Raw genomic sequence first — 24,857 nt, 5'->3', positions numbered from 1 at the left:
TAACAGCCAAATATGTAGGAAACTCATACAAATCAATAGCAAAACACAACCCAATTAAAAAATTTACAATGGACATGAGTAAACATATTTTAAAACACAAATGCCCAACAGGGTACATAAAAACATGTTCAACATCACTAATCATCAAGAAAATGAAAATCAAAACCACAATGAGCCCTGATCAGATATCTCAACCGATTAGAACATTATCCTGATTAGCCAAGGTTGCAGGTTAGATCCCTGGTCTGGGCACATACAAGAATCAATCAATGAATATATAAATAAAGGAAACAACAAATCTCTCCCTCTCTCCCCCTTTGGCTTTCTCTCCCCCCACCCAAATACATTAAAAAACAACAACAATGAGATATCACTTCACACCTATTAGAATGCCTATTATGAAAAAGACAAGAAGTAACAAGGAGTTCCAAAGCTGGGTGCACCCATGATGTGCTAAGCGCTTTGTTACAATTCTTTAATTATGTCTATGAAACAAATATGAAATATCACTACTATAATTACATTTTATTATGAGACAAACTTCAAAGGATTTTGCCGATGCAATTAAGGTTCCTAATCAATTGATTTTAAGTTAATCAGAAAAGAGATTATCCTATGTGGGCTTGGTCTAATTAGATAAACACTTTAAAGAGGGTCTAAAGTCAGAGAAAGTGAAAGAAACAAAAGTCTCTTTTCTGTTATCCTTGAAGAAGCAAGGCGTCCATGAGTTCTACAGCTACAAGGAATTGAATTCTGCCAACAATCACATGAAGTTGGAAGAGAATCCTGGACTCTGGTAAGAAACTCAGTTTGGCTGGCATCTGGAATGCAGCCTTGTGAACTCTGAGCAGAGGACCTGGCTAAGCTGTGCCTCTATCCTGACCCATGGAAACAGCAAGATAAGGTATATCTGGTTTTATAATTTTTTTTTTTTATCCTCACCCGAGGACATTTTTGCAATTTTTGTACAGATAGAGTGGGAGGGAGAGAGAGAGAGAGAAACATCGACGTGAAAGGGACACATCGAGTGGCTGCCACCCACACGACCGACCAGGGCCGGGGACAAACTGCAACCGAAGTACGTGCCCTTAGCGGGAACCGAACCCGGGTCTCTCCAGACCACAGGCCAACGCTCTAACCGCTGAGCCAAACCGGCCAGGGCGGTATATCTGGTTTTATAAGCTGCTAATATTGTGGTAATTTTTTTATTTGGCAATAGAAAATTAATACAACACTCTATTTATTATAAATTGAGTATGGACGTGAATAATAAGTAAGGGTATTTCTCAAAAAGAAGTGTCAGGTTGCCTTTCAAAAAACAGCATGACATTTGAGGATATTAAGTGAGGATGATTCCACTTTCTCCTCTCAACCACCCATGGACAATGAAGCAATCTTAATCAGAAAGAACAATAGGTAACGAACGGAAGGCTGTACAAATCAGCTAAGTGGGGTTGAGAGTCATTAGAATTAATGGCATTTTTACTTCATCAAGATTGAAGAACCAAACTTGGCCTTCAGATTTTAAATCTCTGATTCTTAAAAAAAAAAAAAGTTATTGGCATTGAGGCTGCATTTTTCATGTCACAATAATAAAAGGTTCTACTTCTAATACAATAAGATCAGCAATATAAACTATTAATTTACTAACCAACATCAGCTACATTGTAGGAACTATCACTTCACAATAAACAGGAGAGCCTCCCCTCCTGAGCAACTTAGAGCTGATAATTCATGAGCACAAAGTCAAGGGAACAGCACATCAGATGACTGGTCCTTGGGTGGGCTTGGTTATTCACAGGTCCTTCAAGCCCTCAGGTGGTGGCTTAGAATAAGATAGCTTAATTAATTATGGTAATTTTTATATATATATTTTTTTCTTTTTTATCCTCACCCAAGGACATTTTTCTATTTTTTTGTTCAGATAGAGTGGGAGGGAGAGAGAGGAAGAGGGAGAGAGAGAGAAATATCGACATAAAAGGGATACATCGAGTGGCTGCCACCCGCACAACCTAACCAGGGCTGGGGACAAACTGCAACCGAGGTACGTGCCCTTAGCGGGAACCAAACCCAGGTCTCTCTGGACTGCAGGTCAATGCTCTAACTGCTGAGAAAAACCTGCCAGGGCTTAATTATGTTTTTTTAAAAGTACTTACTGAGTATTCAATATGTACATTGTCTATGCTATGTTCCTTAAAAACCCATTCTTTACTCCTAAAACTTTGGAAGGGAAATATTACCAGCTCTCTTTTAGAAACAGAGAAAATGAATTCCCTCAGGTCACACAACTGTGTCGTGAACGAATGAGGATTGAAAGCCAGACTTGTTTAGTATTTTCTTTTAGCTTCTGCAACACCTCCTCATATAGGATGCCAGAATGTTACAAGTGGTACTCCTCAACCACGCTGAGAAAAATGTAACTCAAGCCAGGTTCTCTTATGTGCATGCTGAGTTTAAATGCTTCTTCAGAGACTCTGTTCCAAGGCTGGAGAAGTCATATTGCAGTTTTTTCTTTTCTTTTTCCATTATGAGAATCACCCAGGTGATATTATTGAGACTATAAACACATGATACAGCCACTTAAAGAAACATCCACTCATTCTTTGAAGAGGGCAGACTGGGAGGCTTTGGAGAAGAAACTGGTTTACAATCTTAGAAATCACTACCCAAGACATTCACATTAAAAAAAAAAAAAAAAAACATGCTTACCCCTTCAAAGTTGCTGTCCACTCACTATCTTTCCCTTTAAGCTTTCCCAGAATGTCCATGTCTACCCAGATAATTTAGATAAAGATCATCACAAATTACTTGTCCTACATTCTAGAAGGTTTTTTGAAGACCTCTGCCCACTCTCAGTTTCAAACCTATTTTCAGTCTTAGTCTATCAATGGTGAACTCATTTGGTTTGTGAATGTAGACACTTTAGATTTAGGTATAGTACACTATTCAGACAGAAGGCGTTGCTTATAGATAGATGACTTTTCATTTGTGCCATCAGTTCTAATCTATCTCCAAGATCTAGCACAATATACTTAACAGTTTTCTGTGCATTATTTTCCATGTGTGCCATTAGATTTATAACATTACCCATCTGAGTTTTCTCAACTCTTTCTCTAATGGACCATCTTCAGAATGTTTTTCAAGTAGATTATAATTTCAGCTTGAAAACTCAGAAAGTTTTACTCCCTCTTATCACTCAGTTGTCTAGAATTTTCTTATTTATAATCTCACTAATATCTCTCTTTCTATTCCAAAATCCACTGTTAATTCTTTGTACAGGCTCTTAGTAATGAATTACCTTTAATAGCTTCCAAGCAGGTATCTTAGCTCCAGGAATTCTTTTATATACTGTATAGTCATCCTGTACATTACCACAAGATTAATTTCCCAAGCAACATTTTGATCATAACACTAACACTCTCTAGGGCTTAAAATTTTTGTGTCTTCTGAATGTCAATGCAAAATTGGAAAGGTTCCTTCCTTGCCAGTCACAATCCATCCTGAAATTATCACTTAGTTTTCTACCATCTTCTTGCTCATATGCTGAGTTCCATACTAATCAAACTATCCTATAAACTATCACTATCCTATAAGCATACCTTTCATATAACAAATGTCCCTGGATCTTTCTCTGGTTTGCTTAATAATAGGCTTACAGGAACTGAAGTTTTCTCCCTTTTTAGCATGAGAGCTGCCACCCAAACACTAACTTCTTATGGTGCAGTCATATCTTCCCATGAGTGGGGAAAACAGCAATATTCCACAGTCTCTCAAATCTCCAGGCTGCAAAGAGGGCTTTCCCAGTATTCACAGAAATTGCGATATCTAATAACAGGCTCTGACAGCTGAATTCTAAACATAACATTTATTCTGTTTATGAGGTTATTCTCATGCATCTCCCTAAGATATTTGCCCCTACCAATAACTAGTTTCTCAATATATGTATTGTGCTATTGTGAGCTTTGCCCTCACCCACCTGTCTACACATAACTACTTTGCTTCTAGTGCCCTCGGGCTCGCTTGTGGCTCTCCTAATACCTTATCAAAGACCTTCTTTGTCTTATTCCATTCATCAAAAGCTGATAACTTCCCACAACCTAACTTAATCGATATGCTTCAGTTTTGCCTGGGTTGGTGAAGAAGATAAAGGTATAATTTAATATAAATGCCACTTTCATGCTTGTGAGAACAAAAGCGCTCCCCCTCTTTTAAATCAAAGGCTCAATTCATTATAATATCTTCTTATTGTTATTGAACCGTTAGTGTATTTATAATGGAATTTGGCAACTCAGAAGCCTAAATATATAAGAAAGGATTGACTGAGATTCCAAATATGATAAAGCAAATAGATCCACATTATATTTATAATTCTGTTCATTTAAATAAAAACAGAAACGGGCTTCCGAAGCCTTTGATTGTTTTAATAAAATATGTTGAATTTTGTTCCATCTGGTTCCATACATGAAGGAATCAGCACAAAACCCAAGCGCTGACCAATTTCACAGGGCGAAGAACATAAAAAGCAGTTCCCTGTGATCTTTCAGGAGGAAATGCACTTGAAATACTGTGAGAAAGGCAGTCTTGTGATATTTCTCATTAGAAAAGGTCACTGCTCTACTCATTTATCATTATTTTATGGAAGAAGCAGAGTGGATTGTGTCTAGGTGAGAGAAATGTTGCTTAGAAAAGTTTAAAAAATTATCTAGTGTTAAGAGAGACAGAGCAATTACTCAGTATATTGCAAAGCAGAGTTTAGAAATATATTACTAATGCTAAGAATCAGAAATATCATAAGGTGTGAAAAGAGAAAGAGAAATCTACACTGAAGAAACTATTCTCTTTTCTTATAAAGAATTCCTCTTACCAGAAAGAGGGATTATTTATGAGTTTTTAAAGAGGATACCCTATATGCATTTAGATTTCAATTTCCGATCAAAGATAACTGGGGAATATTCATATAATATAATGAACACTAATATAGCAAAAGAACAGAGAAATATTTCAACATTTCAGATAAAGTATAATAGAGGGGTTTTTTGTTTGTTTGTTTTTATTCTACATAAATACTAGGGTATCTAATTCTGTATCATCATGTTGTTGTAAGTCTGCAATACACAGAATTAGTGCTTAATTCCATGGCATGCTGGCTATGTAGAAGGTACCACTCTGAGAGCTTAATGGGGAATATCTTAATTAATCCTCAATCCTTGTAACAAACTCCTGTGGAAAGTACTGATATTAGCTCTATTTAATAGACAAGAAGACTGAGGTAGTTGTTCATGGATGCATACTTAATAAAAAATAGAAATGTAATGCAAACCTAGGCAATGAGTACCATTCAACTCTGCTCTGCTTTCTTATTTGGAAAGTCTTCTTTAAATAAATAAATGAAAAATCACCAGAAGAAACCTTAGGCAGGATTTAAATGGAAATCCTTAAAGAGAAATTAAAAGGAAACTTTGAAGTAAAAAAAAAAACATGGTTGTTGTTTCATTACTTTCTGTGATGCTCATTATTATAGAATTGATAACTTTATGGACTAAGAATTCAAATAAATTTAACAGTTTTAAAAACAAAATATTAAAAACTGTTCTCGCATGCTCCCCAGAAAACCCTATGTGTACAAGCTACTCAGCCTCTCTATCACATCCTTTTGAGCATCTGATAGAGGGGAAAACACTGTAATGTTAACCTATCCTGTGTGATTGGTTTAGTAAAAAGAGCTACAGTATCATTCGAACTATCACAGTTAAATTTTTAAAATATAAACACCATACAAATGGTGTCAATAATATTTTAAGAAACATCATACATAATGACAATGAACAGACAGAAATTGCATTTTCCAAAATAAAAGGAAACAATTTCCCACTATTATTGATACTGATTAATCACTTTGACAGCGAAAGCAAGTGAAAAGCCAATCCAATCAATTATTTCATATTAATATATAAGCAACTATATTGCTGAATTCAATTTTAACAGAAACCAAATTCCATTATAAAAGTTATATTATTGTCAATCTTATAAAAATTAACTTGGTAAAATTATAGCCTAAATTTCTTGTGAAGTGTGAGCTGGTCTTCCCTTCAGTTAGACAAAGTTTTCTAAATTTAAGTGTTTTAGAAGAATACACTTTCATTAATAAAAGATGGGTTCTAGTGTGAAAAGATAAAACAGTCCTGAACAGACCCACGTTGAGTGGGTCTGGCAAGGGAGCAGCACATTTAACTTCTGAGTTTTCTAAAGCCATGTTGCTCATGAACAGGACTTTGGTTGGATAACAAAGATACCCATAACGAACAGGCAATCGTGAATGTTCCTTCTTTCATACCTAGGAAGTAAAGTGGAGAACATGGGCAATAAAATTATATAGTTTTATCTGGATACATGTATATTCATATTATCCTATGAGTGTTATAAATTGAAATTTCTCTCATAGTATAGATGTGTATTTTACGTTTTAGTGATGCATATTGCATATTATTAGGGAGTTTATGGAGTAAAAATAGGCTTATAGTCATACTTTGAAGTCTTAAATTTTCTGATTTAAGTAGGATTTTTTTTTTATTAGAATACCTTTCTCTTTTCACTAGTCTACTTTGCTTGGTTTACTCATGTTCTTTTAATTCTAAGTGCAAATAAGTAAATTCAGTATATGAGACATTGTCTGGGAAGTAAAATTTGATAATTTCTCAAGATATTCCAAAATCAAGCATAGTTTTTCACCAAATTTTGTCATTTTAATTTTTCAGCTTTGAGTATGGTCCTTTTAGACCTACACACACATAAAATAACTATGAATTCTGGTCAAAATACAAAAGAAATAATTATCTAAAAACACTTCACAGTGATTAAAAACAGATAATAGAAGGGGTTTTACCTACAAAGAAGGTAATAGCAGTGGGTAAAACTTTTTGAAAACTATTTAAAAAATTTTAGCCTGAATTTAACCCTGTCAGCACCATGTGAGATAGCAAATTTTAAAACCTTGACATATGGTGTTGACGAAACAGAGGGGGAAAATCTGAGAAAGGAGAGCATCCTTGGGGTGCAATCTCAATTCTACACATAAACTACGCCTTAAAGGCTGCTCCCTGGAACACATGTGAAAAGGCAGGCTCCAATAAGCATAGACAAGGCTCAAAAACAACTGAGATTTAAGGTGATGCCCAATTCAAGAAATACAAAGCTTCAGTGTGAGTCTAAACATGTTAAATTATAGCTTAAAAGACAAAGGTGGGGGAAGAGAAACAGAAATCAAAATTCTCAAAAGAATATAACAGAATCTCAATTCTCTATAATATCTCACTCACAGGGTTCAGGATGCAATTCAAAGCCAACTGGCATATGAAAAATACAGGAAAATGTCATCATTTCTAAAGACAAATATAGTCCACAGAGACAAATGTCAAGATGACATGTTGGAATTGGCAAACAAGGATTTTAAACCAGCTGTAATAACTATGCTTAAGGAATAAAAAAAAATAAAAAATATCTTTTAAATGAATGAGTGAATGAATGAATGAATATAAAATGTCTGTAGAGAAGCACAAGTTCTAAGAAAATAAACGAATTGGGAACCTCCATACTCTTTTCCATAGTATGTGGATATAAAGTACAGCATAGGGAATATGGTCAATAATATTGTAATAACTATGTATGGTGGCAGACAGGTACTGGAAATATTGTGGGGGAACACTTTGTATAGCATATGACTGTCTAACCACTATGCTGTAACCTGAAACTTATATAAAGTAATATTAAATGTAAACTGTAGTTGAAAAATCAAATTTAAATAAAAAAAAAAAACTAATTGGAAGTCTGGACTGAAAATTTTAAAAATCTGACTAGATCTCTGGGAAGACAAAGGCTAAACAGCAGAATGAAAAAATGGAAGAGTCAGAAAACTTGAATGTAGAAGAATATACATCTTCTGCTATGAAGAAACAGTGAAGTAAAATTTGATAAAAATGAATACCACCTACTTCCTGAATCTTGTTTTCCAAATACTGGCAAAGAACAATATATTTTAATCTTAGTGGCTTAAAAGTAAATTAGCATCCTTTCTCATTACACACACACCGTGTGTGTGTGTGTGTGTGTGTGTGTGTGTGTGTGTTAATCACTCAGCAAACTATACCATTTGTTTTACAAAATAATGTTCCAAATGGCTCCAATCAATCCAAGCTTTTCCCTCCAAGCTGAAGTCCCAGTGATATATAACTTTGTCCTTCCTTCTCTATTGAATACCAGTTGGAAGACTAAATGTAGCATCTATTTGGACCACCTAATGAATAATTAGTCTGAATCATTTTGGATAGTAGACTTTCAATTGTGCATAAACTACAAAATTTCCCTAATCAAGGAAATGGTCAGTATCATAGCAATTGGAGGTCAAAGATACTTCAGCTCACCATCCATTGTTAGCTTTTTCTGGTTATTGGGTGCCACACCTTTGAAAATCATGCAGTGAACATCACACAAATGGAATATTAATTATAACATTGATATTCTGCAGAAATCTGAAGTCGTTTTTGCTGAGGGCTATAATATTTCTGATATAATAAATATATTTTTGCTTGAGCAGTATATTTTCTGTGAAGTAACAGATGGTTTGGTTTGTTACTTTTACTTCCAGAGAAAAAGTAAACCCAATGTATGTTCTAAAGGAGCGAATACTAAGAGCTGGACCCAATAACTTAGTTAGTCCATGACCAGGATTGCAATGAATTGTGTTAAACTTTCAGAAAATAAATGAAGATTGAATGCATGAATGAATTTTTTTTTTTTAATATGAAGGATTTCCAAGGATGAAACAGGACAGTAAGGGAGATTTTAGGAAGCAAATATACACCACAAAGCAGAGCACTGAAGGGATTGTCGGATCTATCTGGACATAAAGCTGACCCTTTCAGAGCAATCAATGCAAAGAAGTATAGCTTAATGATTTTTATTCTGGATGAGTTTTGATATGCTGGGAATAAAAGAGATCAAATGAGAGAATCGAAGGAGATAAGGTCTGTGAAAGCACACTGAACATTACTGAACACAATACAAAAGTAAAGACATCTATAATAGAAGTGAAATAGGCTAAGAATGTCAGGGAAGCGGTTCCCAGTGAATTTCACTTTGTCACTAGCCAATGTGATACAGCACGGAGTAAGGTTCCATAGCATGCCTTACCTTATTTGAGAGTCTAGATTTGGTCCAATAATTTGACAAAGTTTTTTACATGTACCTTGACAGAAAACTTTCTGCATTTATTTGTATATTTAAGAAACTTTCCGTATATCAAAGTAATTTTTTTTTTTGTTCATTTGAAAATTTCTGTTTTGAAAAAAGACTTGGTTCAGATAGCAAAAGTACCAACACTTTCTTTCTACAAAAATAGTATTGATACCTGGGGCAGTATATGTTATGCAAAGTATTCGCTTTACCAGCTGAAATGAGAATCTCATTTTAATAAAGCTTCCAGAGGCTTAGACCATGGTTTGAACCGTAATCACCTGCAGGGGAAAATTTAAAGATCAAAAATGTCTATTTGCTTCCTTAGCCCAAATCTAGTATTTTCTCTGCTGGAAACTGACTTTGATTTCTCCTGAAAAATATCTAAGTTTCAGTGTGTTGCTTAGAATTGCCAAGGAAAGTTAGGTAGTATAAAATGTGAAGAACCTTGTAATTTAAATTAAACAATAGTTTATATATAGGTGAACTTACAGTTCTTCTCAATTAATAAAAAATTGCAACTCATATTTTCTTGAGAATTTATGCTTTCAAGTGATTTTATTATTTATATGTGAAGCTGAGAAAAGCTTTGGTGTACATCAATAGCATTTTACACTTACTTGTTTTAGGAGTGCCTCTGTGAACCCCAAATATTGCATCTCTACAAAGATCACCTAATATATAGCTCAACAGATAAAATATTCATGTTTGAACATATGATGTTACTGTATATATAAAATGGGTGACTATAAGACATTTGATGGAAAAGCAATTTTCTCTAAATCTTATCCTTATTCCACTACTGAATAATTAAATAAATCCTTCTTGAGAAACTTTACTCTGCTTGATTAAACATGTCTTGCTTCTCCACTTATCTGAGTCTCCTTGGTCTTTGCTGGGTTAATCTTTTTCTTTTTGTAAATCCTTCAGTTAGCTTTCTAACCTAATATAAAAAAGCCTTTATGTAAGATACTAGAAGCAATATAGTAGCATTCATATTTATATATTCCATTTGTACCTTTTTCATGCTAAGCCCTTGCAAAAACTTTTCATTCAAAAATAATTTTTGTACATTAGAAAAATTAATTATATTATTAAACTTTGGTCTTATATCTCTAAATCACATAATTAAAAAAACACTTTTTGTAGAGTAACCTCTATGCTATGTGGAATGTTCATCAATTATATTGCCACTTATAGGTTATATAGTCAGTAGAATATTAGAAAATGCAAAATAATGATGAATTAAACAGGTAATAAAATAAATATGTTCTATATAAATTGTATTTTAGTAAGAGGCAGACAACAATCTGAAGGAAAAAATAAGAGCAAAAAAAGAAAAAAAATTACAAGAGTGGCAGGAAAAAAATAGGTTGATTTTATAGTTCTATATATATAAGATATAATAAAAGTAGAAGATTCTGTACATGGATGCATAAAATGTTTTGCACTTGATAGAGTATGGTTGGGAAGGGGTCTGTAGGTGCTGAAGTGATATTGCAAGACACCAAAATATTTCCTGTATCATAATAATCAAAAGATTTCTAAGTATAGGCTTGAATTGGTTTCAAATAGTTGTCATTACAAGATTACCTAATGTGAGTAACCCAGATAAAGTTAATAGACAAAATAATAAAAAGATTATTTGGATTTTGTATATACTTGTCACTCCAAGAATGTGTTTGAGCACAGTTGGTGTGATAATAAATGAAAAAAGTTTTAGATCCAAGTTCTCTTTCGGTTTCACTGGCTAGTTTGTATCTCAGCCAGGAGAAAACAGTGTAGCAGGAAAAGCTGAGCTTGGGCCCTCACCCACCCTGGCCGTGTGCCGCTTAAAGGTCCTCTTCGCCCTTCATATCGCCAGGAGGGTGAGGGGTAAGAAAAAAAGTGGGGGGGAGGGGGTTAGGGGTAAAAAATAAAAGGTTATCACCAGCAACCCAATCTAAATTTCATATCCTAAAACATTAGTGGATATCTTAACATCCATTTTCTCTAACTGTAGGCAGAAAAGCTTGAAATTGAACAAAATAGACAATTACCTTCAACCTTAGAAAATCATTCATTTTCTCATAACAAACATTTTAAAGCTGAAGACCATTTGGTAATTGTGGAGAATAAGAAAAGTATTTTACATAGAGTATCTGGGACTCAAAACTCATTATCTTATAAGAAGAGATAAAAACATGGTAAAGCAAGGCATAGAACTATGATAAGTGATATATATATATTTCAATTTCATCAATCAACTGCCAGGGGCTCGTCCCTGGGTGTTAGCTTTACTATGTTAGTAATCTCTAGGATAATATGGAAAATCCAGAGAGAGGGAAGAGACTGGCGTCAGGAAACACCTGCTGGGAATCTGGACCAGAGAAGTGGTGGAGGAAAAGGTAGAGCAGAAACGTGAAGGGGCGGACACCTTCACGCACTGTTTCGGAAGTGAACCATCAGCCATCTGAATGGCCTGAGTAAGTGGAATGAATACAGAAAGAAGAATCCAAAAGTTGCCAGTTTGGTGAACAGGTCAATTGTGATGTTAGCAAGTAAAATGAAACAAACCAAAATTAAACCACGAGAATGACCAGTTTTTTTTTGTTGTTGTTTGGCAGGAAGAGAGGAAGGTATGAGCTTTTTTAGTTTGGCAGTCATTAAAACTCTTTAAACATTCGATCGGTGGTAGAGACGATTAGTTATTGTAAATCAAGAAGTAAATTGGTGGTGAAAGAGCCAAGACGTGTAGACATTCCCTTCAAGACCCTGGAAGCCTCTGGGGTAGTCAAGCTCAAAGAAAGCAGGATGTCTTGGGTTTGTGTTTGTTTCCTTCTGTTTTTCTCGCATGGGAGTACCTTGAGAAATCGACGAAGAGGAAATGAAAGATTTACCAGAGGAAGGGGGTCATAATGGAGGCTATGGCTAGAAACTGAAGGGGGAAAGTTGGGGAATATAAAACAGAAAAAGTCTGACTTTAGAAAACAGTAATAACCTTTTGTTTTGGAAAAGGAAAAAAATGTAAACTTTGGTAATTACAGAAAGAAGTTTTAAGATGCTGTTTTAGTTTAGGTTCCTCCCAATGTAGGCCCTGAGGACGAATTTGACATCAGAAAACACAAGTGAGGGATGGGAGGTGAACCAGAAACAGGAGAAGGGACAATAAAGGGCGTGCTTGCGATCAGGCTACAAGGGTCATATCTCTGAGGACACTCTAGGAAATCATGCAAATTACCTGTTAGAGTGGTTTCCACTACAGGTGGAAGATGGCTCATTTAGCCACTAAGTCCTGTCTTGTATTGGTGGGGTTGGCCTCAGATAAATTGCGTACCTCCTCCCTCATTTCTGGCTGTCTGAATTCGGATTAAGAAACTGGTCCCTGAGAAAACCTCTGAGCAGAGGGTGCTTGAAGTGAAAGCTGTCAGCTCCCTTCAGAATGGTCTGATGTCCCAGCAGGGGAACTCAGAGTTAGGTGGATAGGATTTGAGGCAGGAGATCAAGGTTTCTACTGCAGATGAAAAACCTGATGCTCTTCTTATTGGCAGCTTAAGTGCATTGCTATGTGTTCCTGGATCCCAGTACAATCAGAGTGCACCCTTCAGCCAACACGCCAGTGTGCTACAAATCTGTCTCCACCTTCCCTTCTACTCTGCCCAGAGATCCTCTACCACTGCTCATTCATTCAAGGAGACCAGGAGAGCTCTCCTCCCTTCCACCTTCACCCCTCATATCACACACACTCCCCATGGCCTTTTGTTTTTCTTCCCTCCCAGTGGGGAGATCTTACTAACATAAATAAAACAAGAACAAAGGCTTTATTCCCGTAATAGTACATCTGAGTTATGCTTTGGAAGGTGGTCAGTAAGACGCAAGAGCAAATCTTATTTACCTTTTTGGATGTTTCACTGAGGAGAATTGGAATGATTTAATGACTCTTTGGGTTAAAGGCTAGGCCACAACTATCTGATCCCCGTCCATCTGTTACGGAGGAGAGAGGGCAGAAAAGAGCCAGGGGATCTAAGGGAAGAAGAGGAAGTGATCCCAGAGTGTGAAGGGAACTCGAAAATGCTTTTCTGAGACAGACTCTGCATGATGACTGGGGACTTGATAGGGGAGGGGAAGACACATGTGGCAGCTGACTGTAGACACTGTGTGCATGAATGATTGACTAGATGGTCTCTCCACACTTTCTTAGACATTGTGGACACACACAATGATGACCCAGGCACTTATATTTTATATAGTGCATGTCCTATGTGCTAGGAGCTGTGCTGCATACTGGGGACACTACAGTGAATAAGCAGACATGGTCCTACCCTCATGACATTTATAATCAAAAAAGATTAGAGGATACCCTGTCTGGGATTTCTCTTCCTGCTTCTCATAGTTTGCATCAGTCTCGTTTGCCTCTTGAGTCATCTTTTACATCCTGCAGTAAAATGTTGTGTGTGCATGGCTGGCCTCTCCAAACCCACTAAGAGCTCCCTGTGGGCAAAGACTGTTTCTTCTCAGACACAGTTACTGACCCTGGCTCTGACCGACTCAGACAGCACCAGCCGAGACGACCGAGGGAGGGTCTCATCTGAAGTCTAGATATGAGCATTTTAAGCCCACAGTGTGTTTGACTCAACCTTCACAGCTATATCCAGAACTGGGGGAGGTTTCTTTGCTTGAAGGAGTCATCCCTCCTCTCACTTTATATCTTCAAAGCAACATATTTAGTAATCAAAGCCATATCTGTTCCACTTATTCTCAGAATGACATTACACTAAAGTATGGGCTTTAAAAATGATGGGGAAAAGTTAGTCTTTAGGCCACTGCTTCTACCTTTGTGGAAATGAATACTCAAAGGAACCTTCTCTAGCAGTACATTTCGCACTTTCTGAAAGCACATGATTCTAGAAGCAGTTATAATATTAAGGAGTTGCTAAGGGACTGCAACTGATAGACTGGTGAAAAGAACAGGACTTTGGACTCAGACAGAATGAACACTGTCATGATTAACCCTATGAATTTGGATAAGTTAATCTCTGTGGGCTTCAGTTTCATCTTTAAAACAGGGACAGTAATACTTTCCAAGTGTCAGAAGAATTGAGATAATTCATGTAGAGGACTTTGTATACTGTAACATAGAGTTCTCATAAATGATCCTTAGACCCTATTTATTTTGGGAAAATCTGACAAATGTTTCTATTTAATTCATGGCCAGTTAGGTAATGGAAATGCTCTGAAAAGCTAATCTTTTATAGCAGTTGCAAAACTAAATAATAATAATTATATATATATATATATATAGCAAGAAACCACACATGACAATGAAGAAAGGAACAAAAATACAGTTAAAATATTATTTTACCTGAGAAATAAAGAGGCCAATATGTTCATAAGAAAATGCCAAAAATGTGTTATTGTATACACTTTGCCAAATTTTAAAATTAAAATCAATGAAAAGGCTTAAAAATAAAAGCTTTCAACTTTCAAAATTTCTTTGAGGAAAGAGAGTTAACAAAAAGAATACTGCATCTCTGAGGGAAATACATCCATGGAGAATTCTTATAAAGCATTAATCATATAGCTTCTTCCAAGCCCCTCTTAAATGAAACCAGAAAAAGTTGTATACCAATTTTTCCTGACCACAAAAAAATCAATCAAATCATGTTGCTTACTAGATTCGTGGTTTTCAGCAGAGAAAAAGCACTTCCTGTGTAGTATGTAGGAAGTGCCAATGTATGCCTTAGAAAAGATCCAGATTTGGTACCTCTGAGTCCAGACGTGATGCATCTACTCAAGATTATGCAATGAGCATGCCAGGATGCCACAGAGTGGGAACACACACATGTTTTTAAGCTTTCATAGCATTTTGTACCCTCTGATGACACTCATTACAGGATACAAGCATGCAGTTTATCATCTCCCTTTTAGACTACAAGCTACTTGATAATTAAGACGGTGCCTTGCTCATTTTTCCACTGTTCTATTTCCTGTGAGTCCAACATCAGGAACAGTCAGTTGTAGAGCTCAACAAAAAACAAAACAAAGAAAATCAATTTGGGGGGTGTTTAGTGCCAGACACTAAAATTAGGGTTCTTATAAAATATCTCATTACGGCCCTGATCGGTTTGGCTCAGCGGTTAGAGCGTCAGCCGGTGGACCCGAGTCCCAGTTCGGTTCCCGGTAAGGGCACGTACCTCGGTTGCAGTTTGTCCTGGCTCTGGTTGGGGTTGTGTGGGTGGCAACCAGTCAATGTGTGTCTCTCACATCAATGTTTCTCTCTCTCTTTTCTTCCCTCTGTCCCTCCCACTATATCTCAAGATAAATGCAAAAAATGTCTTCGGGTGAGGATAAATAAAAAAATAAAATAAAATATCTCATTACGAATTTCATTGTTTAAGGTAATAAGTCTACCCGGCCGGTGTAGCTCACTGGTTGAGCGGCAACCCATGCACCAAGAGGTCACTGGTTCGATTCCTGGTCAGAACGCATGCCCAGGTTGTGGGCCTGATCCCCGGTGGGGCCATGCAGGAGGCGGCCAGTTGATATTCTCTTTCATCGATGTTTCTAGCTCTCTCTCTCTCTCTCTCTCTCTCTCTCCTTTCCTCTCTTTCTAAAATCAATAAAGAAAAAAATATATTAAAAAATAGTAAGTAAGTCTCTTTGGCCTCTTACAAAAGACAAAACAATGCCTCTCTGTTTCACCCATGCCAAAGTAAAAACTTCTTCATAGGATACAAGTTATTGCATAGTAGTATTAATACACAGTCATCAGCAACATAAATTCATCTTCTCCCAGGTAAAGTGTAAACCACAGACCAACTCATGAGTGACAATATTCATTGTAATTAAAGAAGTTTCTTTTCTTGGTTATAAATTAGAACATTTAACATAAAGGAAGTGTCTCAAAAATACATCTCATAAAAATAATGAGTCTATAAGTGTCATCATGTGTCAGCTTCCTGACTTTATTTTTCTTTCAAACTTACATTATGTGTGATTATGAAAAAATAACTTGTACAATCCTTAGAAATAATAAGAAAATAAAATTGAAATTGGAGCCTTACAAGTGTGCAGACGTGTCATATAATCCATGAAAGAAAAAAAAAAAAAAAAGCCAGCTCCTCTCTGTTCTTCCTTCTCTAAAGACAATAATTAATCAAAAGAGCATTTCCCTTCGAAGAAGGTGCACTGAAGTGGATGCCGCACAGATTTGCTAATGTAAGTGAAACGATTTTTTATTTTATTTTTTTTTTATTTTAATTTATAAAAATCAATTGTATTTATTTTATTTTTTTTTTTTTAAAAAGAATAGTTTTTATTACAGATATTTTACCTTTTTACCCCATTGGCACCCCCCACCGCACCCCCCCTCCACCCTGTCCCCGGCTTAGTTGTCCATGTCCATTGGTCATGCATACATGCATATGAGTTCTGTGGTTAATCTCTTCCCACCCCCCCCCCCATCCCCTCTTCTGAGGGATGTCAGTCTGTGCCCTACTTCCATGTGTCTGGGTCTACTGTATTCCTCAGACTGTTATGTTCATTATATTCCGTATATAAGTGAGATCATGTGGTATTTGTCTTTTTCTGCTTGGCTTCTTTCACTTAGGATAATGCTTTCCAGGTCCCTCCATGTCGTCTCAAAGGATAAGAGATCTTTCTTTCTTACCGCTGCATAGTATTCCATTGTGTATATGTACCACAGCTTTTTGATCCATTCGTCTACTGGTGGACACTTGGGCTGTTTCCAGATCTTAGCTATTATAAATAGTGCTGCTATGAACATGGGGGTACATATATTCTTCCTGATTGGTGTTTCAGGCTTCTTAGGGTATATTCCCAGCAGTGGGATCACTGGGTCAAATGGAAGTTCAATTTTTAATTTTTTGAGGTAGCACCATATTGTTTTCCATAGCGGCTGCACCAGTCTGCATTCCCACCAGCAGTGTATTAGAGTCCCCTTTTCTCCACACCCTCGCCAACACTTGTTGTTTGATGATTTGTTGATGGCGGCCATTCTGACAGGTGTGAGGTGATACCTCATTGTTGTTTTAATTTGCATCTCTCTGATGATTAGTGATGTTGAGCATTTCTTCATATGTCTCTTGGCCATTTGTATGTCCTGTTTGGAGAGGTGTCTATTCAACTCCTCTGCCCATTTTTTAATTGGGTTCTTTGTCTTCCTTTTGTGGAGTTGTATGAGCACTCTGTATATATTGGAAATTAACCCCTTATCTGATACATCATTGGCAATGATGTTCTCCCATACAGTGGGTTGCCTTTCCATTTTGATGATTGTTTCTTTTGCTGTGCAGAAGCTTTTTAGTTTGATGTAGTCCCATGTGTTCATTTTCTCCTTTATTTCTGTTGCCTTAGGTGATGTATCAGTGAAAATTCTGCTCCGTATGATGTCCGAAATTTTGTTGCCTACATTTTCTTCTAGAATTTTTATGGATTCACGGGTCACATTTAAGTCTTTTATCCATTTTGAGTTTATTTTTGTGTATGGTGTAAGTTGATGGTCTAGTTTCATTTTTTTGCATGTAGCTGTCCAATTTTCCCAACACCATTTATTAAAGAGGCTGTCTTTACTCCACTGTATGCTCTTGCCACCTTTGTCAAATATTAATTGAGCGTATTGCCTTGGGTCCATTTCTGGGTTTTCAGTTCTGTTCCACTGGTCTATATGCCTGTTCTTGTGCCAGTACCAGGCTGTTTTGGTTACAGTCGCTTTGTAGTATAACCTGATATCTGGTATTGTGATCCCTCCAACTTTGTTCTTCTTTTTCAAGATTGCTGTGGCTATTCGGGGTCTTTTTTGGTTCCATATGAACTTTTGAAGTATTTGTTCTAGTTCTATGAAATATGTTGTTGGTATTTTGATAGGGATTGCATTGAATCTATAGATTGCTTTGGGTAGTATGGACATTTTAATTATGTTAATTCTTCCAATCCATGAACAGGGTATGTGCTTCCACTTTTTTATATCTTCCTCTATTTCTTTTTTCAATGACCTGTAGTTTTCTGCAAATAGGTCCTTTACTTCTTTGGTTAAGTTTATTCCTAGGTATCGTAATTTTTTTGGAGCGATGGTAAATGGGATTGTTTTTTCAGTTTCTCTTTCTGTGAGTTCATCATTGATGTACAAGAATGCCGTCGATTTCTTGACGTTAATTTTGTATCCTGCTACTTTGCCAAATTCATTTATTAAGTCTAATAGATTTTTGATGGAGTCTTTAGGGTTTTCTATGTACAATATCATGTCATCTGCAAATAATGACAGTTTCACTTCCTCCTTTCCAATTTGGATCCCTTTTATTTTTTCTTCATGTCTGATTGCTGTGGCTAAGACTTCCAGTACAATGTTAAATAAGAGTGGCGAAAGTGGACATCCCTGTCTTGTTCCTGTTCTTAATGGGAATGTTTTTAGTTTCTGTCCATTGAGTATGATGTTGGCTGTAGGTCTTTCATATATGGCCTTTATTATGTTGAGATATGATCCCTCTATTCCTACATTGCTGAGCGTTTTTATCAGAAATGGATGCTGGATTTTGTCGAATGCTTTTTCAGCATCTATTGATATGATCATGTGGTTTTTATTCTTCATTTTGTTTATGTGGTGTATCACGTTTATTGATTTGCGAATATTGTACCAGCCTTGCATCCCTGGAATGAATCCCACTTGGTCATGGTGAATAATTTTTTTGATGTATTTCTGGATCCGATTTGCTAGTATTTTGTTCAGGATTTTGGCGTCTATGTTCATCAGGGATATTGGCCTGTAGTTTTCTTTCTTCGTAGTGTCTTTTTCTGGTTTTGGAATTAGAATTATGCTGGCCTCATAGAACGTGTTTGGAAGTCTTCCTTCTTCTTGAATTTTTTGAAATAGTTTGAGGAGAATGGGTGTTAGTTCTTTTTTGAATGTTCGGTAAAACTCCCCCGTGAAACCATCTGGGCCTGGGCTTTTGTTTGCTGGGAGAGTCTTGATTACCTCTTCAATTTCCTTAGTTGTTATTGGTCTGTTCAAGTTTTCTATCTCTTCCGGGAATAGTTTTGGGAGACTGTGTGTTTCTAGAAATTTGTCCATTTCGCTTAGGTTGTCGAATTTGTTGCCATATAGTTGTTCATAGTAGTTGTTAACGATCTTTTGTATTTCCGTGGTGTCGGTTGTTACTTCTCCTCTTTCATTTCTGATTTTGTGTATTTGGGTTCTCTCTCTTTGTTTCTTGGTGAGTCTAGCTAAGGGTCCATCTATCTTGTTTATCTTTTCGAAAAACCAGCTCTTTGTTTCATTGATCCTTTGAATTGTTTTTTTGGTCTCTATGTCATTTATTTCTGCTCTGATCTTTACTATTTCCTTCCTTCTACTTGCTCTGGGGTTTTCTTTTTGTTTGCTTTCTAATTCTTTAAGTTGTGAGGATAGACAGTCAATTAGAAATTTTTCTTGTTTTTTGAGGTAGGCCTGTAGTGCTATGAACTTCCCTCTCAGAACTGCTTTCGCTGCATCCCATAGATTTTGTGTTGTTGTGTGTTCATTTTCATTGGTTTCCAGGAAGTTTTTAATTTCTTCCTTGATCTCCTCGGTGACCCATTCATTGTTTAATAACATGCTATTTAGCCTCCATGTGTTGAAATGTCTTTGCATGTTCTTGTTGCAATTGATTTCTAGTTTCATGCCATTGTGATCTGAGAAGATGCTTGATATGATTTCAATCTTCTTGAACTTGTAGAGATTTAGTTTGTGTCCTATCATGTGGTCTATCTTTGAGAATGTCCCATGTGCACTTGAGAAGAATGTGTATTCTGTAGTTTGGGGGTGTAATTCTCTGTAGATATCTATTAAATCCATTTGGTCTAGTGCTTCATTGAGAGTCTCTGTTTCCTTGCTAATTTTTTGCCTAGAGGATCTATCCAGTGCTGTCAACGGGGTGTTGAAGTCCCCTGCTATGATTGTATTGTTGTCGATTTCTCCTTGGAAGTCCTCCAGAAGATTTTTAATATATTTTGGTGCTCCTATATTGGGTGCATATATGTTTATCAAGGTTATATCTTCCTGTTGGATAGATCCTTTCAATATTATGTAGTGGCCGTCTTTGTCTCTAGTTATGGTCTTCATTTTGAAATCTATTTTATCAGATATGAGAATTGCTACCCCAGCTTTTTTTTGCTTTCCATTTGCTTGGAAAATTTTTTTCCATCCCTTCACTTTCAACCTATGTGAGTCTTTTGTTGAGAGGTGGGTCTCTTGTAAACAACATATAGATGGGTCATGCTTTCTTATCCAATCAGCTACTCTGTGTCTCTTTATGGGAGCATTCAATCCATTTACGTTTAAGGTGATTATTGATATGTACTTATTTATTGCCATTTTTGTTTAGTGTGGTTCTATTTTTCTTCCCATTTCTACTGCTGATTACAGCAGTCCTTTTAACATTTCTTGCAGTGCTGGTTTGGTGCTAATGTATTCCCTTAGCTTTTTTTTGTCTGGGAAGCTCTTTATTTGATCTTCTATTTTGAATGATAGCCTTGCTGGGTAGAGTAGTCTTGGATTCAGATTCTTGTTTTTCATGACCTTGATTACTTCATGCCATTCTCTTCTGGCCTGTAGTGTTTCTTGTGAGAAGTCAGCTGAGAGCCTTATGGGGTTCCCTTTGTAGGTAACCTGCTGCTTATCTCTTGCTGCTTTTAGGATTCTCTCTTTGTCTTTAATTTGTGGCATTTTAATTACTATGTGTCTTGGTGTGGGCCTGTTTGGGTTCCTCTTACTTGGGACTCTCTGTGCTTCTTGAACTTGAATGCCTTCTTCCTTCACCAAATTAGGGAAGTTTTCTGTCACTATTTTTTTGAATATATTCTCTATCCCTTGCTCCTTTTCTTCTTCTTCGGGGACTCCTATAATGCGAATATTATTACGTTTCCAGTTGTCCCATAGTTCTCTTAAGCTGTCTTCCTGTTTTTTAATAGTTTTTTCCTTTTGTTTTTCTGATTGGTTGATTTTTTCTACCCTGTCTTCTAATTCACTGATCCGGTCCTCAGCTTCCCCTACTCTGCTTTTTAAACCTTCCAATGTGTTTTTCATTTCGGATATGTCATTTTTTATCACTTCTTGTTGGTTTTTAATTTCCATTTGGCTTATTTTCAGTGTCTCTATGTCCTTACTCATGCTGTTCAGCTTCCTCAAGATCATGGCTCTGAATTCTAGCTCTGTTAACATGCCTAATTGCTCCACATTGATCTCATCTTCGGTGGAGGTGTCTTGCTCTTTCATTTGGCTTCTGTTTCTGTGTTTCACCATTTTAGCTATCACTGTGGGCTTTGGAGCCTGTCAAGTTCTCCCTGTGGGTGTTGGTGTTCTGCTGTTTGTGGCTCCCTCTCCTGTGTTTAGATGAGCGAGGGAGGACCCGCGTTGAACACCACTGTCAAGTCTTACTTTCCTGGTTAAGGTTGCCAGCCCAGGAAACGTACTGTTATCCTCTAGCTTTTTGCCTGGAGGCTAGCAGTCTAGGTTAATTGATGAGTTTTGGGTTGTCAGTTGATTGAAAAACTCCCTCTGGTGCTCAGCCAAGGGGCTTTCACGAGGGTGGGGCAGATGCTGGTTGTTAGTGAGCCTCAATTAGCACTTCAATGGCCCACAGGGTGGGGTTGGATCTCCGAGGGAGGGGCTGCTGCCTCTCTCAGAGCCCTGGGAAGGAGCAATGTGACCACCGTCCTGGGTGGCTGCACTCAGCCAAAGCTCTGAGCGCCTCCAAACCCCGAGTGTCCCGACACAGCTCCAGTCCAGTCCGCCCTCCCTCCGCCGGAGCCCAAGGTGAGTGGCTGTGGCTGTTTCAGCCTCTGTCCCGGCTGCGCTGCGGGGCCGCCTGGGAGTGTAACCCGCGGGCGCCGCTTATAGCTAAGGCCGCTGCCGAGCTGCCGACTATGGGCTCCCAGCCCCGTCTCGCGCCTTCGCAAGCCTACCGGGATGGAGTCAGTGTCCCTCGTTGTATGGTCCTCGCAAGCTGCTTTTCTGTTGGTTTTTCCCGTCGATTTGTCTGTGTTATAGTTGTAATTCCAGTTTGGTTCTGGGAGATGGTCTGTGTAGCTCCGTTCACTCCGCCGCCATTTTTCCTTCCCTGAAACGATTTTTTAAACGAGTCAAAAAATCTCCTTTGTAATCTTAGCCCCGGTCTCGGAAGGGGAAAGGTGTAATTCAGAGGACACAGGTAAAGATTTCGCCTGTATTCAGCAGTTGCCTCGTGTGATAAACTCGGATGGGAAGGGCAAGTCCGACATGAGAAAGGAAAAGAGAGACGCAGGATTCTGAGTCCTGTTCCATTGGAGAACACCAGTGGGGAGACTACAGCTCCTCTCTTTCCTGAAGCAGCAGTCTGGAGTACTCTTGTGTAGTATAAGAGAATAATTGACCCAATTAGGGCCCTATTCATCAGGAATTAGAGTTCTGCAGGTGCCAAGCACAAAGGCTTTTAAGGGCCTTCTCAGCTTCTCACTAACAACACTGGGAAATTGCAGGCACAACAAAACTGCAACATCTTCAATTTAATGTCTTTCCTCAAGGTATCTGCTGAACCAAGCTCACTTTAATGTTAAAGATGGATGAAGTGGGCACAGCTTAGGGTCTGTTCCCTAGCCAGGAGAGCCTTCTCTTGTAAGCCTACACCGCCCATCCTCTCTAACCCAGCTTTAAAGAAAACATTCAAACACAACTGTAGCCTGCGACTGAACATCACCTTTCACAGAGCATCTCATTCCAAAGTCTGTCCAATTCAGGGCGTCCTTCTGAAGAGTCACATTGCATTCACCCTTTAAAGTCATGGGACAGGGAATGGCCTCAACCAAGTCCTTTAGCTGCTATTCTTCAGAAGTAGTGCAGATTACATAGTTGATCTTTTTTTTTTTTTTTAATTGTGTTTTAGAGTCTCAAAAAGAAATCCTGGTGATACTTCATGTTTTCCTGGGAGTATGGGATGAAGAAGAAGTAAGGAAAAATCCCTGCCTGAAGATCAAGTGATTGTTAAACAAATTTAAAACCTTTCGTTTTTCTGATAAAATGTTCCATTTCACTGACAGGATAGAAGAAATTCACTCCCCCTGACCTCCTCTCTTTTGCAGCTTGAATAAACACATAATCACTCTAGTTTTTCTATTCTCTGTTTTTCTAGCATTTATTATTAGTTGAATTGTGCTTAGATACCTGTGTGTTTACTTCTGTTGATTTCTGTATCACAAATTGCAATGCTGCTTCAAACTCTCCAACCAACACACAAAAGCCAGATCCTGCCAGCTCCATTCCTTAAATACCTCTTCAATACAGTGGTCATTTCCTCCCCATTCTCAGCATTACTGCCACCGTCACAGATCAAACCAGCATCTTTTTCTTGCTTGAGACCATGGGGAGAGCCTCCTAACTGGTCTTCTTACTTCAGTTTTCTTTTATTTCCCTCCCAAACACCTTCATATTTTTATTCAGAATATGTTAAATGTGTAAATCCGATCATGTTCCTTCAGTGGTTCAACTGACTACTCAATAGAGAATAAAATTCCCAGCAGGACAATAGGGACTGTTCCTTCCACACCCTTGCCTGTTTCCTAGTCTCATCTCTTGCTGCCCCCTACAGGCTCTCTGTTACTTTCACATTTACCTCGGCTCGCGGGCCAGCAGACCTCTCTTGAGGCAGACTTTGGTACCTGGCAAGAAGGGAGAAGACAACCTGCTCTGGTTCAATAGCATCTTCTGCAAACTTCTCAAATGTCATTTGTTCTACTGTTGTAAAGGCTTGTGCGTTTTCTCTCTCACACCAATATGAGACCTCTTTAAAACCGTCTGTTCTCTCTGTGTCCTACACACTGGGAGAGGGCATTGTGCAGAGTATGGACATGCTTGTGGAAGGAACAATATAATGGCCTCTTCTACTATATATATGTCAGTTTCCTTTCAGGACCAGCAGAAGAATCTCTCTGAACTCAAAGAGAGCTCCAGTCTCTCTTTGACAGGGCTCATCTATTTAGGTCAGACCCACCTAAGGTAATGCTAATACCTCTTTTGACTAATACAAAATCTACTGTTTATGACCATTATTATATATGCAAAATCCCTTCGCCTTTGCCACATAATACAACGTAACCCCAAGAGTGACACCTGACTTTGTATTCACAGGTCCCACGTACACTCAAGAAGAGGGTATTATACAGGCGCATGGGTTATTGGAGGTCATTTTAGAATTCTATCTACCATGGCTAGACTAATTATTGCTTCTCAGTCTTCAACTCATATCAATGGGGTGATCTTGAAATTTCAAAACCAATCTGAAATTGAAAGCAGCAAGCCAAATGAACTCAGGAGTCTGGGGATCTCTCCAGGTTTATTAGCTAACAAATAGCTTATTGTGTTATTTCTGAAATTCTTGTGTTAATTATCTTTTAAAGTCCATATAAGAATGCTTAGGTAAATTGTACATTCGTATGTATGCCATTTTCTTGATGAGTAGCATTTTTTTTCCCGCTTTCAGCATACTTGTATATCTTTGTATCTATAGTCAAATCTAACAATGTGAGCCTTGTGAGACCAAGGATTGTATCATATTCCAAGTGCCTAGTTCTCAATAGTTAATTAAGTTCTGGCCAGTGTGGCTCAGTTGGTTGGGAGTCGTCCC

This window comes from Molossus molossus, unplaced genomic scaffold (genome assembly GCF_014108415.1).
Source record: "Molossus molossus isolate mMolMol1 unplaced genomic scaffold, mMolMol1.p scaffold_m16_p_7, whole genome shotgun sequence".
Lineage (NCBI taxonomy): Eukaryota > Metazoa > Chordata > Mammalia > Chiroptera > Molossidae > Molossus > Molossus molossus.
The sequence above is the reverse complement of the archived record's forward strand: the minus strand, read 5'-3'. Positions refer to the sequence as shown.